The following is a 20,963-nucleotide window of genomic DNA, read 5'->3' on the forward strand; positions in this document are numbered from 1 at the left end:
TCAATCTTCGAATCTGATTCAGCAATCACCAGCTATAATCACTCCAATATACATTCTTTCATAGAAATCAAAACAACCATACTTATTCAAATTCAATTACATATTCTGATTTTAAAATCGCAGAATTTAATTCAAGATATAACCGGTATCATCACTCTTAGATTTCTACGTCTTTCAAAGCTATACTTTGACTTTAAAACTGTGTTAGAACATCATATGTATATTAACGATTACAATTTGTGTTCAAACCCTTCGAAATTCCTGAAGACACTTCAAATAATGAACAATCGAGATGATGATCCAACCACATGCTACCCATAGTCATGCACCTGAAAAACTCTCGAAACCAAAGTCATAGTTCAACACGTATCCGTGTCAAATCCTTTGGCATTTATTAGCAAAAATAACTTTTCAATTCCTTTCAAAAATAACAAATTTTGTCACAACTCCAGCGAGTCAACTTCGACTTTTCAGTCGAAACAGTTTTATTATAATCTCGATACATACGTTGCCCTTTTGTCATCATTACCAGAGAACCTTTTATATCTCACCACATTAGCAATAAACTTACCAACCACTTCACTGATCTTTGACTTTAAAAAAAAAATCATTATATTTATCGAAACCCCATCATTTACTCTTCCGCTTCTTGTAACAAGAATTGTCATGCCAATTACTGGGAATCAGCAATCAATATTTGAAATCTTGCAGCATGTCTACGCCAACAGTTATATGTGTACATATAACGTTTATCTCCTAAACTTACATACTTCGAATGTGAAGTTTCTGAAAAACACCCCAGCCTACGAAATAGTACTATGAAGTTTTGAAAAAAGACTGATGAAGTGGTAAAGACTGTAGACAGCAATTACGGTCAGAAGTTTGATAATAAAGAATAGAAGATTGGAAAAGCTCAAACGAAAAATTTGGTACTGGAAAACGGATTGAGCAAAGTATGAAGGAAGCTGTGGACAAATCACAAAGACTAAACCTGCCTTCAAAGAATCCAAATGATTCAGTGTCTGCTGAAGTCTTTAGCGAATATCTTACTCCTTACTTTGAAACTCTTGTGGACAATATTCTTCATCATCCTCTGATCTTAGATATTCTAAGATATCATTATATCTTTTATTATAAATATCCTCCATATTTCTGAATATATTTTCATAACTATTATTATCTGAAATCATTTATCTCCTCACGTTATCTGTATCACATCATAAAGGAAACTGTTTTAGTTTCTAAATTTTGAAACTTTCGAGTTTAAAGTATGAATGTTTTTGAAGTAGTGTTGGGAACTGAAGCATGAGTTAGTATAATATAATGACACTTGATCAACGTGATTATATTACAGTAAGTCATGCTGAGTTTCTAAATGGAACGTGATGATTCACAGATCATAACGTCATCATGTGCCATGTTACACGACTCTTGTATTCTACTTAACCTCTAAACATATCAAGAAAATATTTCTTGATGATTCGGTCTTTTCTAGGATATTCTGGTAATTTGACAAATCAAGATCGTGCCATTACAATTTTCTTCTTAAAACATTAACTATGTTCATTTCGAAATCCATACCTATGAATTCGGGACCGTTATTCGCTTGACTTGAAGTCGGGAAGAGGAGGCAAAAGTATGGAACCCTTGAATATAAAAGATAATATAAAGCTCGAAAACAACACGTAAATTACAAACCGTACATATCAATACGTATTGCAACGTAAAGGCACGAGAGAATTAAAAATACTATAACCCCAAGGTAATAGTAAAAGTAAATAAAATCCTCCGGTGGTAGATGAAAAAGAAGAATGACAGATATGAAAGTTAGGAGTATATCAAGGATCGGAACGGGATGGAGCATATTGACGAATGCTTTAAAGTATGAGTTGAGGGAGAAAGAATAGAAGGTGTGAGTTGAAAGGAAACAAAGGGGTGGATTTATAGTGAAATATCTGACAGAGTAATCGAGATAGATTATCGCATTTAACCGAAGAGGATCCTAATTTTCTTAATTACCGAAGAATCAAATCTTTTTACAAAGATTTTCTCTAAATCCCTTGAACTCCGAAATTCAATCCTATCTAAGTAAAAAGATATGACAAATCTACACTTACTCATTTCACTCTTTTACGATAGCTTCATTCGTACTCTTCACAAAATCAAATTGTTTACTCAATGATAATAAAACTTTATTTATCAACTTATATTCGTCATAATAACATTCTTATTGTTACCCATGACGACCTCGATCAAATTTCGGGGACGAAATTTCTTTAACGGGTAGGTACTGTGACGACCCAGAAATTTCCAACTAAATTTAAACTTATTCTCTATATGATTTCGACACGATAAGCAAAGTCTATAACGTTGAGTCTCAAAATTTGTGAGCTGTTTTCATGTATTAAATTGACCTTTGACTATTCCCGACGATTCACGAACATTGGTGTGTAAATAAATATGTAATATATATATATATATATATATATATATATATATATATATATATATATATATATATATATATATATATATATATACATATATATATTGTAACGACCCGACTTCGCTTTACCAAAAACACGCTACAAAAAAAAAAAATTATGATGCAGCACATCTGGACGGCGTCCAGCAAAGAAAGCTTGGACGGCGTCCAGCAGATCTGGACGGCGTCCAAATGGCCTTCCAGTTTCTCGTCACGGGTCCAACTTACATGAGCGAAAAACCCACTTCCTGACACTTTTAAACAAAAACGTTTTTACAACATAACAATATAAGTAAAACTAAGAGATTTTCATAATCACAACAAGTTTTACATCATCGGGCCCACATCGCCCATTTTACGAGTTTCGTTCAAAATTACAAGTTTCGACCATTAGAGTTTAAATTCCAAACGACCCCTAGAACATGGTGTTTGGGGTTAAACTACCCAAGTCTTGGCCGAACTTCCAAAAGCTAAGTGCCCAAAAGCATCCCCTAACAAAACTAGCGGGAGGCTACTAATCCAATTGAATGCCCTTGCCTTTATCCAAGCCCGAGCCTAAAAAGATAAACAACGAGAGGGTAAGCTAAAGCTTAGTGAGTGCAATAGTTATACATATGCATATATAATCTATCTACTTGCATTCACTTATACAATACCGGATTCAAGCTAGCAATTCGACAACTATGCAACCATCATGCACAAACCAATATCCGCAATACATAATGAGCTAGCGACAACAATAGCATATAGTTCACAATTAAATATGCTAATACCCAAATCACACAACCATGGTTAACCAATCATAAGAGGAATGGTACTCAAATTTCTCACCGGTGTTCATAACAACCGTTAGTGTACAACACATATATCACTAACCCTTGGACAACACATATCCATTTATAAAATCGTTAGTGTACAACACATATATCACTAAGTTGGACAACACATATCCATTTATACAATCGTTAGTGTACAACACATATATCACTAAATTTGGACAACACATATCCATCTATAAAACCGTTAGTGTACAATGCATATATCACTAACTTGGACAACACATATCCATTTATACAAATAAACACATCATATACGTACATGTATACTTATTCCACTCACCTCAAAGTCTCTTGTGAAAGATAACCGAGCTTGTGAACCTTCAATGTAAAGTACCTATTACATTTAGCACATAATCAATCACAACTCAAGTGCGTCAACCAACTCATTCAACATTCTAGAGTCTTTTTGAACCCAGGTGCAATTTTGACCCATTTGCACACTTAACCCTAATTATGGGTCAACTTCACCAAAAACCCTAACTCTAGCCATTTATGGTCTTAATACACATTTAATCACAATGTTATCTCATTTTCACACCAACAAGACAACTTAGGTCATCAAAAGACCTGTTTTACCCTTCGAGGTTTTCACACCCATTCGGGTCACCACATACCCAAATAGCACCCATTTACATAACATCTAGGTGTGCTAGTGGTTAACTAACCAATTTAAGACTCATAAACACCTTTAACATTTCAAAACCCTAGGTTAGTCATCTTTGAGTCTTCATGACCCAAACTTACCCAAAAACCCCCAAATCACTAACAAATGGGTTTTAATGTTCAACACTAGCCCAAACCCTAACCCTTAAACAATTTAAACTAAGGAAATCAAGTTTAGGACTTACCACCACAATCAAAATGTAGCTAGTGAGGAGATGAACAACTTTAATGCTCGAGCTCTAACCCGAAACAAGCGTCTTCCTCTTCTATTTGAGCTTTCTCACACTTGAATCACACTCTCTCTCTAGAATTGAAGTGGATGAGGTTTGGTGGTTGTAAAAGGAGAAAATGAAGCTCCAAAACTGATCTAGGGCTTTCAATTCGGCTCCTAAGTGAAATTACTAAAATACCCCCTTTAAATATCTAAAAACAAGGTAGCTGGCCTGCCAGCCAATCTGGACGGCGTCCAAATTTCTGGACGGCGTCCAGCCCTTTACAACGGGACAGCGTCCCACCTATTTGGACGGCGTCCAACATAACTTGGAAAAACTGGGTCTTATATATATATATATATATATATATATATATATATATATATATATATATATATATATATATATATATATATATATATATATATATATATATATATATATATATATATATATGCATGTATGTATATACATATAAATATGAATATAAGTGTATAGATAATATTTAAATTAATAAAGTACATTTAATCAATTGAAATTAAAAATATAAAATAATAATTAGAATAATTAAGTAACTAATAAAATGAATATATTATTAGTAAATATAAAATAAATAAAAATGTATGATATTAAGTATGAGTTAAAATATAGTTGTTATAATATTATTACTTTCAGTATTATTATTATAAATATATTAATATATCGGTATTAATGATAGAATGATATAAATATGAAATCAGATATGTATAAATTATTAGATTGTTATTATTGTTAATATTATTATTATCATTTAATAATATTTATAATATTAAAATTAGTATTATTATTAGTGTTACTAATAATATTATTATTATCATTGAGATTATCATTATTGTTATTATTAATATCATTATATTGTTATTATATTTATTTTTATAAGTATTTCTATTATTATTATTATTATTATTATTATTATTATTATTATTATTATTATTATTATCTTTATCAATATTATCATTATTAGTATGATTACTAAAAATTATTTTTAATCATTATTATTCTTATCATTATTAATGTAATATTAGTGTTATTAATTATTTTTATCATGAATAATATTAGTAATTCTATTATTATTATTTGTGATTATATTATTATTATTATTATTATTATTATTATTATTATTATTATTATTATTATTATTATTATTATTATTATTATTATTATTATTATTATTATTATCATGATAATTGTTATTAAAATTAACATTATTATTATTTTTATTATTGTTACAGAATTAATATTAATGTATTTATATTTATTAGTTATTAATATTATATAAATCCAATTAAACGATTCAGTTATCAATCACTATTTTTTTTGTAATTTTTCTTCTCCTCCAGCTCACGCTTTTGTATTCTGTCAAGCAATTATAGCTAAAATCCAACATCAATCAATTCTGGTTGCTGTATCAGATACTCACAAGCATGATATATTCTGTCAATCTTTGTTAGTTGTTAAAAAAAATAGAAAAGATAGAACACACCCAGTCGATAACCCTGTTCGTGTTTCAATTTTTTTAAAAAGATCAAATTCGTTAAAATCTTCAAAATGTATTAATATAGTTTTGTTAGGATTATTTTCCTTAATCTTTCTGCAAAATATCAGTTTTCAATTCGTTTTATTGAGTTTGAATTTTGAAGTCAAACTTTAAAAAGAAATAGTCAAAATAATTGTTCTTGATGAAATTCGTAATCAATTGGACGTTTCAAGTTCAATTGATAACTTAGAAAGTTTCTAGGAAGAATTTAAAACCTATTTCATGAAGAAGATGGGATCCAAAACTGTCTAGATTTTGAAATTGATGTTTGAGTTTGAGGTGTTCTTCGTGAAAGTGTTTCTACTGCTGTTTTGATTTTTTTTTCTGTTAATCCAAAACGAACACAACCTGGTCGTATATGTTTCTATTAAAAGCATGTAAACCTAACAATCAATTCACGATTATGATTATTATGGTCTCTGGTCGAATTTGGTTTGGGATTTTAAAGAACATGGTGTAGGAAACAAATACGGGTTATATTATATTAGAATTCAAAATATTCAGAAAAACAGACGGCAGTTCAATGGTTGTGAAGGGGTTGAGGTTAACGAGAGGTCTCGGATTCGATCCTTACTTGGTGCAACTATTTTTTTTAAAGGGCTTCTAAGGTAGTTTTTAATACCAAAATTTATTATTATTATTATTCTCATTTTCATTATTATTATTATTATTATTATTATTATTATTATTATTATTATTATTATTATTATTATTATTATTATTATTATTATTATTATTATTATTATTATTATTATTATTATTATTATTATTATTATTATTATTATTATTTTTGTTTTTGTTGTCGTTAATATTATTATTGTTATTATTAGTTATTGTTAATACTACTAGTGTTATAATTATTAAAAGTATTATAATTAGTATTGTTAACAATAAATATAAGTATTATTATTATTAAAGTTATTATTAAATGTTGTTATTATTAATATTATGTTAATATTAATAAAATGACTACTATCATTATCATTTTTAGTTATTATTAAGTAGTACATTTAAGTATTATTAGTATTATTAGTATTATTTTCATATATATTAATATATATTAATATCGGTATCACTTTATAGGTATTAGAATTATTGTTACCATAAGTAATATTATTATTACTATCATTATTATTACTTTTACCCTTATTAATATTATTACAACTATATTATTATTACTATCAATATTATTATTGTAAAAACTATTATGATTATGAAAATAAAAGTTTTAAAGATGTTGTTAAAAATATAAATATGAAAATTATAAATATGAATGTCAATGTTATTATGAAATTTATATGTAAGATTAAAATGGAATACTATTATTATTACTATTATTATTATTATTATTATTATTATTATTATTATTATTATTATTATTATTATTATTATTATTATTATTATTATTATTATTATTATTATTATTATTATTATTATTATTATTATTATCACTATTATTATTGTTGTTATAATTACAAATAAAAACCTTATATAAAAAAAACACATTACCATTATATTAATATTGCTTAATACTAAATTTTATAAATAAAATGTTATTAATTAAACTATATTAAATTTTAATATGATAAGTATTAATTATATACAATGTATGAATTAAATATATTGACAAGTATATTAATAATGATAATAATAATAATATATGAATTCGTTCGCTTATAAGTATATGTTTTAATATATATACTTAATATATATTCGTGAATCCGAGGCCAACCTTGCATTGTTCAATGTCGTCATATGTATTTTTACTACAAAATACAATATTGTGAGTTTCATTTGCTCCTTTTTAAATGCTTTTGCAATATATATTTTTGGGACTGAGAATACATGCGCTACTTTTATAACTGTTTTACGAAATAGACACAAGTAATCGAAACTACATTCTATGGTTGAATTATCGAAATCGAATATGCCCTTTTTATCATGTCCGAAGTTGTCCCGGAATGATGGCGAATTTATCATGTCCGAAGTTATTCTGGAATGATGGCGAATTTACCATGTCCGAAGTTGTCCCGGAATGATGACGAATTTATCATGTCCGAAGTTGTCCCGAAATGATAGCGAATTTATCATGTTCGAAGTTGTCCCAGAAATGATGGCGAATTTATCATGTCCGAAGTTGTCCCGGAATGATGGCGAATTTATCATGTCCGAAGTTGTCCCTGAATGATGGCAAATTTATCATGTCCGAAGTTGTTCCAGAATGATGGCGAATTTTATCATGTCCGAAGTTGTCCCGGATTGATGGCGAATTTATCATGTCCGAAGTTGTCCCGGAATGATGGCAAATTTATCATGTCCAAAGTTGTCCCGGAATGATGGCGAATTTATCATGTCCGAAGTTGTCCCGGAATGATGGGGATATTCTATATGCATCTTGTTAAGGTCGATTACCAGGTGTTCAATCCATATGAATGATTTTTATCTCTATGTATGGGACGTATATTTATGAGAAATGGAAATGAAAATCTTGTGGTCTATTAAAATTATAGAAATGATCGATTATGATAAACTAATGAACTCACCAACCTTTTGGTTGACACTTTAAAGCATGATAATTCTCAGGTATTAAGGAAATCTTCCGATGTGCATTTGCTCATTTTAAAGATATTACTTGGAGTCATTCATGGCATATTTCAAAAGACGTTGCATTCAAATCATTGAGTTCAATAGAGATTATTATTAAGTAAATGACAGTTTAGGTCATTTATAGGTTGAATATTATGAAATGGTATGCATGTCAACTTTCGATGTAATGAAAGTTTGTCTTTTAAAACGAATGCAATGTTTGTAAAATGTATCATATAGAGGTCAAATACCTCGCAATGTATTCAAATGTTAATGTATTCGTTCTTATGGATTAGGACAAATCTTTACAAGTAGCATGTGTCTCACCCCAGTAAATTAAAATAAATTGCTAGCAATAAAGAGTGGGGCTATGAAGTTCACCTTAGTGAGTAGGAGAAGAGTTGTTATTCCTCGGATAAGAAGAGTTGGACGAATGTGAGGAGAAAGTCAACCTAATGACATTTAAGAGTAGTTAAATGTTTGCCCAAGTTTAAGTTAAGTATGCAAGTGTTTAAGTGTAGTTCGTTTTACTAAGTTCCCATTTTTAGTAAGTTTCCACTTTTAGTAAGTTAGTGTTGAACACTAGCGAGTTGTTCTTAATAAGTCCACCTCTTATTAAGTGTGCAAGTGGCCAAGTGTTGTTCACTTAGTGAGTGTATGATTACTATAGTCTGGTTTGATATTGTGCACCATACCCAAACATCTATGCCACCGCCGAGTGACTTGAATGATCAATTGTTACCGGTTGGCCCAGGATCTCTTGACCAAAATCTAAGTTTGGTATTCGAAATCCACAAGCATCCCATAATGGTACCAAGGATCACCCTAGGCCTTAAGTAGCATTGACGTTCGAGTAATTTTATGTTATCGTGAATAACTATTGTAATCGTATGTTATAATATTATAATCTAAGTATTATAATATAAGTAGTACATTATATGTGTTAGTAATAGTACTCGTATTATTATAATATAAGTATTTAATATAAGTATATAGTTTAAGTATATGTGTTATATTATAAAATGTTACTATGTAGTTATAATATATGTGTTATATTATAAGTATAGGTTTAAGTGTTATTATCTATTATAAATGTATAAGTGGTAAGTAATAATAATAATATTATTATTAGGGTGTTATTATTAAATGAGTAGGTGTAAGTAATGATTAATAATAAATGATTAGGTTATAATTAAATAAGTAGATTTAGTTAGTTAGGGTTAAGTAGTATTAAATGTTTTAAATAATATTTAAGTAGTATTAGGTTTAGGGTTTATATAATTAATGTTTATGATGAAACATGACTAGGAACTTCGAAATCAACATGTTTAATTCACACAAGCGCGGAATTAGTGAATCAAACCATAACTAGTGAATATTAGGAGCTTTTTGGGATTAAATTAGTCAAACTACAACAAGGATTGTGTGATTAGATTAATGCCTAGATCTATTATTCACTACTGGAGTGATTTGGGTTGAGAGAGAATCGGATTAGGGTTACCATATCTGAGTGATGTGTGTGTATGAGAGGCTTAACCTAAAATGCAGAACATAACACATTATATACCTCTGCCGATACATCAACCGTGCGTGCCAGCTATCACTCGTATGAGTGATCAGCCTTAGCTGTACGGGTGATCACTCACTCATGTATGTTTAGTTAGATTAGATTTATGACTCAGCTCAGCTCAACCGTGCGTATGAGCTTGTCACCCGTACGAGTGAGACTTCACTCGTACGTGTGACAAAGTCTAGCAATGTCAACTTATCCTTTTCGTGTTCCTGCAGTACCTGTAACCACATATAAACATATATAGGATAATAACGAGCGATCATGGTAGCCCATAAACTGAAGTACTAATCACAAACGTAGGATAGATGTCTAGGGACTTACAGAAAATGCATCAACAACTCCCCCTAGGACCTAGAACATCTATTACAATAAAGTAAACGTCCATGAAATACATATAAGTCCAAAAGTAACATCAGTTTAACATCAAATACATATCCAGATTCTCTCTCTCTCTCGCATAAATACATCATCAAAAACAAAATACAAACTAGCAACACAGTATCTGACATAGATCAGCTGGCTTGAACTTAGTTTGAGCTTTGAGCATCACTGTTTCTGTTGAGGTATGCATAGTAGACATTGATCACACGTTGATATCTCATAGCTTCCTCTTTTCGATCATCTCTAAACGTAATGTGATGGCGGTGAAGTGTCTCCACATCAAATCTCGATAAGTTCCTTAGCCACATAGGATCTAAAATCCTCACATTGTCAAACTGTATGCTTCCATCTTCCTTTTCAATTGCAGTTAAGATCACTGCTTCTTCCGACAACACATCATAGACCCACCATCTAAATTTTTTGCATATATCCTTGGGTAAGGGCATCAATGGAGATTGCTTCATGTACTTGGCTAGACGGAACTTAACAACGCGTACAGGTCCACCTTTAGAATTTCTTTTTATCGGGTGCATGGAAAACCTGGCGGCTGTTGACTTAAAGATGTCCCATTTCCCTGTCTTATACTCATATCTGAGTTTTCTCTGAAACCACCTGGAAAGGTCACAATCTTCAGTGTTCAACATCTTCAGCTTAGCAAGTTGTATGATCTCGAAGTACGGTAGAGTTTTGAAGTGACTAGGATGTGCCATGTAATCAACTCCTCCTTCCCTCTTGATCATGAAACAATTGATCTCCTTGAAGTAACCCCATCTTAGTATTTTACCCTTGAAATACTTCTTGGTTCTCTTTCCCCTTTCATAGAAACTAGCAAACTTCGGCTCGAGTTCTGGCTTATTCAACTGATCAGGGTTAACGACGTTCTGTTTCCACCAACTCTGACGGATCTCATCTTCTTCAACGTTTTTGTTAACTTTAACCCTATCACGTTTGAACCATTCATTAATCTCAGTCCATGCCTCGGCTTTAGCTTGCTCGGCTCGGAGTTTCTTCTTCTTCAGCTCAATCTCTTTTCTTTCTTTCTCAACGAGCAGTTTTTCATGTCGGATTTTCTTGTTCTTTTCAATTAAAACATCCACTTCTTTCACTTGTTCTTTGTATACCTTCCTCGCCTGTTCTAAATCATCTAATTTCTTTCTTTTCACATATCTACTCAAATTGAAAAAGTCACATAATGTGTTGAGTGACGGATTTGAGTAAGGCTCAAGCGAAGGCATAACAATCTCAACTTCTTCTTCTTCTTCTTCTTCTTCTTCTTCTTCTTCATCATCAGATTCTGTTACCAATTCGTCCTCGGATTCAATAATCACATCCTCTTTTACACTATCCTTACCAACAGAATCTTCACTCTTCTCATCAGCAAACAAATTATTGAAATCACTCAAGTTGATATTTTGGATTGATTCGGGAGGGATACTGGCAAATGAATCTTCTTGTGGAGCCTTGTTCTCAGCTTCAACTGTCTCTGCATCCTGTGTATCATTTTCGCTATCGTTTGCCAGAGCAGCAAGCTGTTCCATCGGAAAATCACTTGGTGGAATGTCCCCCTTTTCTGCATCATTAAAAACATTTGAATAATTCATATAATATTCGGCAGTAAAGACCTCACCGTATTCATTAAAGCTTCGAATAGGTATCACTAACGGTATCTCAAAAGAGGGTCCTCCAGTTTTAGCATCTTCTTCATCATCTTTCTCGTCATCACCACCCAAATCAGAAGAAAATTCTTTTCCTCTCTCCTTAATCAACTTAGTTTTACCAGAGGTAATCGATTCGATCTTATTGTTCAAATCCTTCAACTTCTCCTTATTCTCACTCTTAATTGCCAACACTTTCTTCTTTAACTTCTCCGTCCTTCCCTTCTGACGGTCCAATCTATCAGATAACCTTTTGTTTTCTTATACCAATGATTCAATCTTAGCTTCACTGATCTTCTTGTCCTCAATGGCTTGATTCTCTAAGTAGGTTATTTACATGATCAAAGACAATAGTAGATTATGCTGTGTCTTGAATTCATCTGGCGTGACCTGAGTTGTTGTGGTGGAAGGTTTTGGTGATGTAACAGTGGCTCTTGCATCCTTCATGAAACCGGATGGTTGTCTCTGAGCCTGTTGTTTCGAACCTCCCTGTGATGACTTTTGAGACGAATCAAAGTGATGTTTTGTTATTTTCTCCTTCTTCTTGGGCTGTTCTGAAGTCATCACTTCCTTCCCTTTCCTCTTCCTCTGAATCAAGCTGACATCATCCTCTGTCGCTTCATCATCACCTTCGATAATCTCATCATCAACATTACCTCCTCTTTGAACTTCACCAGTAGCTCGTTGATTATCACCCTCACCTTCGTTATCAGAAACTTCGTAGTCAGAGTCTGAATCCTCATTCCTCCAAGCATTACCTACTGAACATCGATAATTCTCCTTGGCAAGATGACAAATAAGCTTTCTGCTAAAATCAGGTTTCAAACCCTCATTTCTTGTCTCCTCCATTCTTCGAAAAGTTATCGGATTTATTGGCTTAAGGTGAATAATATCCTCTTCAAGCTTAGGTAGATCAGGTGCAATGTCATTAATGATCAATTGAAGAAAACGGGCATAAATGAGATATCTCTGAGTAGAACTGAAAAGATTCGCTTTGAAGTAGTGTAAGACAAATCCTGAGAAATCGTATGGAGCCTTTAGGACAAGTGCCACAAACATACTCTGCACTTTTTCATTCAACTTATCAAAACCCGATTTGCATCCACTCAAGCAGTGCATAATCACATGAGCAAGATATCTAAAATGTGGAGGCAGAAGCGTCTTCATCAGTTCAGATTTTCCAGCAATATACCCAGAATAAGCACATCTCTTGAAGCAACCATGAATTCTTTCTCGACTGATCGTCATGTGAGAGCAGTTGCCGTCATTAAAACCCAAAATTCTTCTTATCACTATCTTAGAAACAATGATCTCATGCCCTTGAACCTCACTAACAATCTTAGCATCATCTTCTGATACATCCAGTACAACATTTCTCCAGAATTCTCTCTGATGGCTGTAGTATGGCGTGCATGGAGTAGAAATAGCAGTGTCTATCCTTGATCTCTGAAGAAATTCCACAATCTCCTTAAAATGATCACCTCTCTCTAAAGTAGTGTCATAGAGAGCGACTTGATTGTTCAGTTCACCCTTCTCTAGAGGAATCTCTTGCTGAGCAGGTGGGTTAACCGGATTCACTTGAGGATTCGCTTGTTGCTCCCCCTGTCCTTCTACGTTAACAATTGAAACATTGACTTGTTGATCAGCCATTGATGATATCTTAGCAAACTGAAACATTAACAGAAATGTTAGAAATACGACCCACATATCATAAAATATCAAAGCATTCACATCAAAGTGTCATAAACATGTTAACATGATAAACCGTGCGAGTGATAATGTCACACGTGTGGCTGAGTCATCAACCGTGTGAGTGATATAGTCACCCGTGCCACTGTTGACATGTTTGAGCAGTAATATGGTTTCAGACATGGTGCACGGTTGAGGTACTATCCATAAGCGAGTGAGTCAACCTTGTGGTGACTCGTGCGTGTAATCACACGTGTCAGCTCTGTCAAATGAGTGAGCAACCAATTCAAACTTAACAAGTGAGCTCAAAGGTTCACACGATAGATCATCAACCGTGTACTGACTCGTGCGAGTCATGTCTCACGCGTGCGAGTGATGTCACTCGTGCATGTCTGATGAAACCCGTATTAAATGCCTTTTCAAATTACATAGATTACATGTTTGATCGTTTTAGGGACCGATTTACATCACAATAGCAAGTGTAGGTTTCATTTAGCACAAAACAATAACAGATACACATCAAAACACACTTCAATTTCACAAAATTCGATTTACAAACCCTTAGGGTTTCGATGCATTCAAACAACAAATTAACACACTTAAACTTGATGAAATCATACCTAGATGGTGGCGCTGGAGTCGGCTTAATGATCTTAATAAACGTTGTGGTTGAAAACAGGATTGGTGATGATCGAATTTTGAGAGAGAAAATAGGTGGAGGGTGCAAGTGTGAGCAACTGTGCTCAGCACCCTCTATTTATACTCTCGTGATCAACTGTACGGTTGATCACACGATCCACCATCAACCGTGCGTCTCACCTTAATCACTCGTGCGTGTAACCCAAATGTCTTAGGACATTTTAGAACAGGGTCATCCGTACGGTTAACCTCACACGTGTGGTTACTCGTACGGTTCACACATCAAACGTGCGAGTGAGCCACTTAGGCAATTTCAATTTTTTAATTTTTACAAACATAGGATTTCGACTCGTTTGGCAATCTTAAAGCTAACTAGCACTTTCAATTTGAGTCATAAATCACTAATCCTTCAAGAAATGATCATCAACACTTAGGTAGATCAAAAATCCTAACCCAAATAAGGTTATTACTCTAAACATTTGGTTTCTCATGAGTAAGACCTACAGTGTAATGTCATCTTGAGTTCACTAACAACCTTAAATCATTAAAGTCCTTCAAATAATCACAAGCTCTACAAACTTCTAACTTATGGATTTGGTGGCCAAAAATATCTTGATCTCGACAAGGTTCTTTTAGATGTCATTGTACATTTAGAGGATAATCAGAAAACAAAAGAACGAAAGAAATCTTTATAAGTTTTCCGATATATAATGTCATGCAACCAAAAAAATATGCAAAAAAAGACATTCTACCATGAAATGCAATAACATGCAAAACCAAAATCTTTTTGTTGTTTTACAGTTTTCAATGCAAACTATTTAATAAACAGATAAGCAAACATATAAATCCACATTCTTTTTATGAGCAAAATGATTAACAATTTAAAGATGGATCAGAACTGACATATTGAATTAACTTTTGTTGTTCATTCCTAATTATCCAGTCTATGTCTATTATCATGCAATTACTGATATCAATCCTCATTAAACATGAACATATTCTTTCCGGACACTTCGACAATCATGTTGGCATTAATTACTTGAACACTATAAAGCAATGATTTTTGAGATCATGCTAAGTTCATTAATCCTTGATTCTTTCATCACTTATGATTGTGCGTTTTTATTAGGTTGTCAATTCATTACAGATAACTTTCCGTTATCTCTTTCCATGTATTTCATTCAAATTGAATAGGATGGTTCTCACGGCATTTTGAATAACCCTGTCAGCCTTTGGCTTCCATCAGTGTATTGATAATCTTCAATCTAGTTGGAACGGCAGATTTTAGAATATATTGGATTATCCGAATAGGCGCATTATTTACCGTGGGGATTGGTCTACAGTTAAAGCAGACTTGCTTGATGACCAGTCGTCACACAAAATAAATCTCAAGGCCCTTAACTTCTTTATGTTCAAGTTGTCATGGAAAACGAAATCGAAAGTTAAACTTTCATATATATATATATTTAATTAGAGTATATATAGATAAGTATCTTTTCAACTTACAGTCTTAATAGGTATAACTCTATATTGCAGACGACAAGAATCTTGATAGTTCAGTGTGAACGTCATGATTAAACAATTCAAGCTGCGCGGGGGCGTCACACTAAGAATGATCTGAGTTCTTTATGAGCACATCATGAATCAGCATTCTTCATACTTTCAGGACTTTGCCATCTTGATACGCCAATTATTTTTGACTCTGATTTTCTTTTGATATTTCTTTTTCAGCATATCACAGTCTTTTGATATATTGATTTTGAACGTCATCATGAATGGATTTTCCATTTTTATGCAAGAACTCATGTTTCTTTGTTGTGTGCTCAGATCACTCAAAGGTGTTCTCCCTTAAATGCTTGAACGGTCCGCAATAAGGAATTATACTTTTCAACCTTAAGCGAGAAGGGACACTTACTTTCGACATAAACTAATTTTCTCTGATATTTTCGGGGTTTAGTTTCGATTATAAAGTCTTAGGCCCGTGACAACGTGGTATGCACCAGCCAAACAGATAATCCTCAACTTAAAATCCACCCCCAACCTTTTCTAGTGATTATCAATTATGATAGGGGATACCATCAACCGACTGTTGAGTTCTTCAACAATTATCATTAGATACGGTTTCGAAGATAATTAGGTGACTACCTTCAAACGCTACAGATCGTTCATGACTTCTGAATCTTAGATGATCGTTATTCTTATTATGATTGTCTAATGCCAAGAATTCATAAATCACATCTATCAGTACATCACACAACAGATAAACATAAACGTTCAAATCAGTCCTTACTAATCAAATATATCAATTCTCAGTACAGTAATTTCTTCATCTCCAACAGATTAATCAAAACAAGCTCATTTTCGGATTTTTCAACTTTTTAGGATTTTCTGATGAGGCATTTTACACTTTTTGGGTATTTTATGTTAATAACATATACTCCCCCTAAAATACTAAAACATAAAATCTTTTTATCTTTTAGCATTTTAACAAAAGAAACATAAAATAACTACAGACTAGCATGCAAACATGAGATAAATCATGCAAAGAAATGCAGACAGGAAGCAAAAATATGCAATACAGATAATAAGAAACTAAAATCTATATGTCATGCATCCTACATGTAAAGTCTAAAAGTTTGATTAACCCTCACAAACAACATCCGAAATCACTTTGTCTCGATCAACAATGCCATTCATCTCTAACAGTAGCAAGAACCTAGGTTTATCAAAAGCCTTAGTGAATAAGTCAGCCCTCTGGTCCTTAGTACCTATTCTCTTAACCTCAATAATCTTTTTCTCATGGCAATCCCTAAGAAAATGATATTTAACACCTATGTGTTTGGTCTTTAAATGTTGCACAGGATTCTTAGTAATTGCAATAGCAGCAGTATTATCAATATAAAGAGGAGAGAAAGAGATTCTTAGTCCGTAATCGCGAAGTTGTTGTTGGATCCAAACAACTTGCGAACAGCAACTAGCAGCAGCGATATATTCAGCTTCACACGTGGAAAGCGCAACTGCAGTTTGTTTCTTGCATTGCCAGATTACCAGCCTTTCACCTAAAAATTGACATCCTCCTTATGTAGATTTGTTGTTGATTTTGCAACCTGCATAGTCTGAATCTCTATATGCTACAAGATCAAACTTGTCTTCGTTCGAATACCAGATTCCGAGATTTGGAGAATGTAACAGATAACGAAGAATTCTTTTGGCAGCTGTAAGATGAATTGTATTCGGATTAACTTGATAACGAGCACACAGACATGTTGCGAACATAATATCCGGTCTAGATGCAGTGAGATACATAAGTGATCCGATGATTGCTCGATAGTATGTAGGATCAACAGGCTCCCCTTCACAGTCTAACGAAATACCATGATTCACAGCTAGCGGGGTCGACACAGGATGTTCTTGAGTCATACCGAAACATTCGAGTATATCATTTACATACTTTGCTTGATGAAAAAAAATTCCATTATCAGTCTGTTCGACTTGCAAACCAAGAAAGTAGTGTAAGAGACCCAATTTACTCATTTTGAATTCGTCCTTCATAACCTGCTCGAACTCATTGAAGAGTTCCTGCTTAGTAGCACCGAAAATAATGTCGTCTACATAGATCTGGACCAAAATAATATCATCATCTTTAACCTTCGTGAACAGAGTACATTCTACAGTGCCCATTTGATAACCTTTTTCGATCAGATAACTTGACAAACGTCCATACCAAGCTCTTGGGGCTTGATGTAAACCATATATGGCTCTTCGTAAGCGGTAAAATTTGTCAGGATAAAGATGATCTTCAAAACCCGGTGGTTGATTGACATATACTCTTTCATTTAGCTTGCCATAAAGAAATGCACTCTTAACATCCATTTGAAACACTTTGAACTTCATAAATGAAGCAAAAGTCAGGAAAATGCGAATTGCTTCCAATCTGGCAACAGGAGAAAAAACTTCATCATAATCAAATTCAGGATCTTGCTGATAACCTTTAGCAACTAATGTTGCTTTGTTACGGATAACATTGCCATCTTCGTCAAACTTTCACTTCCAAACTCATTTGAGATCAATTACTTTAGTACCATGCGGCTTAGTAACTAGCTTCCAAATATTTAAACGATGGAATTGCTGAATCTCTTCTTGCATAGCCATGACCCACTCAACATGCTTCAAGGCTTCCTTTGTTGTCTTTGGCTCTATTCTAGAAATATGACATGAGTACTCGTAGTATGCAGCAGCAGCTGTCATATGAGTATCAACTTGACCATCAATCTGAACTTGCCTTCTTGTTCTAATACATGCATTTGGATCTCCAATAATATTCTCTCTTGGATAAGCGGCTGTAGTTCTGGGAACTGGTTGTGCGGGAACAGGTATCTCATGATGTAGATTCGTAGTATCTTCATGATTATCAGAACTCTCACTTGAAATATCAGATCCGCAGGTATCGTACACTGGATCAATGTATTGATCTGAATCTTGAACTGGTTCAATGACACTGTGGGTAATGGAGTTGGAGTTGATGTAGGTGCAGAAACTTCTGGTTCATTCTTTAAATCGAACAGCATTTGTAACTCAACTTCATTCTCCGTCTGATCTGGAGCAAGATTGAATGAATCAATCAGCTCATCATAGTTATAAATCCAAGGATGACTCTTAGAAGCACTCTTCATATGATTCCTCTGGACCTCAACTTCAGACCATTCTTCAACACATCTTGTCTCATTGTTGAAAACTCGCTTGTTAGGAGAACTATACCCAAGAAACACTCCAGTAACCACTTTTGAATCAAACTTACTTCCTGGTTTTCTTTTCAAGATGGTACAGGGTGCACCAAATGGTTCTAGATGCTTTAAAGATGGTTTTCTCCCATGCAATAGCTCATAGCAAGTTTTACCCAGTCGTTTAACAGTCAGAACTCGATTCATAGTGTAACATGCATTTGCAACAGCTTCACTCCAAAAATGAATAGGTAACGATGAATCTGCTAGCATTGTTCTAGCTGTCTCTATCAATACTCTATTCTTTCTTTCAGCAACACCATTCATCTGAGGAGCGTATGCAGAACTGAACTGCATATTGATACCTTTTTCAATACAGAAACCTGCAAGATACTGATTTTTGAATTCTGTACCGTTGTCGCAATGAATCTTTCTTACCTTTAAATTGAAACCTGTCTCTAATCGACTGATTAGCACTTTCAAGTTTTCAAACGTATCGAACTTCTCTTCAAAAACATTACCCAAGAGAATCTTGAATAATCATCAGTTACAACCAGACAATACTTACTTCCATCAATGCTTTCAAAATGAAATGGACCGAAAAGATCCATATGTAACAATTCAAGTGGAGCAGAGATTGGATTATACTTCACCAGCTTATGAGCTTTCTTGCTCTGCTTACCCTTCTTACATGGAACATATGTTCCTGGAATATGAAAAGATCGAAGATCAACACCTTCTACAAGATTGTTGTGAACCAGATGGTTCATCTTCCGAAAACTTAAATGACCCATGCGTTTGTGCCATGTAATAGAATCTTGTTCAGTCGCTTTAGAAACAAAAGCTTGATGATGTTCAGCAGTTAAAGTAGCAACATTCATATCTAGCATATATAAATCAGCTTGTCTAGGAGCCTTCATCAAAATCATTTCAGGAGGAATCACAAACTCTGGCTTCAAAATGTAGCTGAATTCGTCATCAAATGCTACCTTGAACGATTTTTCACAGATTTGTGAAACCGACAACAAATTGTTTGCAAGCTCTCAACAATAGTTCACTTTGTCGAAACTAACTTTTTCATTCTTCAATAAACCTTGAGCTGAAATGTGACCTCCTTTATCTCCGGCAAAGGCTACATAACCTCCCTTAATTGGGTGTACATTCGAAAGAAGAGATAGCTGTCCAGTCATATGTCTCGAAGCGCCGCTATCCACTATCCAGGTGTTGTTTACAGGTACCCTGGTTCCCTGCATATCACATTAAGAAAATTAATTGATAATGGGAACCCACGCTCGGACGGCAGTAGGTTGTCCAATAACACCCATAGCTTGAACATCCATCCATTTCCCGTTTGAGTCTGGTGGAATCTTATCATTAGAAACCGTAAACTTAGACAGTTTAGAAGTAGCAATATTGCTCTTCTAGTTTTTCACATTTTGCTCATTTTCAGAGCGATTCGCTCGTGGTCTGGTACGAGAAAAGTATTTTCGACGACTAGCTTTTTGCGAAGGCGATCGTGCCTTTGGTTCAAAAGCTCTACTATGATCACTTGATTTGGCAACTCTTGCCTCAGTATCCTATTTTGGAACCTTAATCTTCACGGGAGAAATTGACCTATTGAAGTTCTTTCTCTTATACTCTCCATAGACAACCTTTGTCGTATGATTTTTAACACGATCTTCATCATTAACAGGTGAATCTATTTTATGAGCATAAGATGATCTACGATCATCATATATGAGATCAATCTTATGTCTTGGTGATCTATATCTTCTAGGACAATTAGCAGCAATGTGCCCAAAAATAGCACAACTAAAACATTGACGAAACTCCCTATGTCCTCTAACTTCATAAAAGTTATTAGAATTTGAAGATAACGGATCTTGTGTTCTTACAAACACAGGAGAATCATTTGTTTTATTTCTTGGGACAGGTTTAGGTGTA

This window comes from Rutidosis leptorrhynchoides, chromosome 3 (genome assembly GCF_046630445.1).
Source record: "Rutidosis leptorrhynchoides isolate AG116_Rl617_1_P2 chromosome 3, CSIRO_AGI_Rlap_v1, whole genome shotgun sequence".
In the NCBI taxonomy this organism is placed as follows: domain Eukaryota; kingdom Viridiplantae; phylum Streptophyta; class Magnoliopsida; order Asterales; family Asteraceae; genus Rutidosis; species Rutidosis leptorrhynchoides.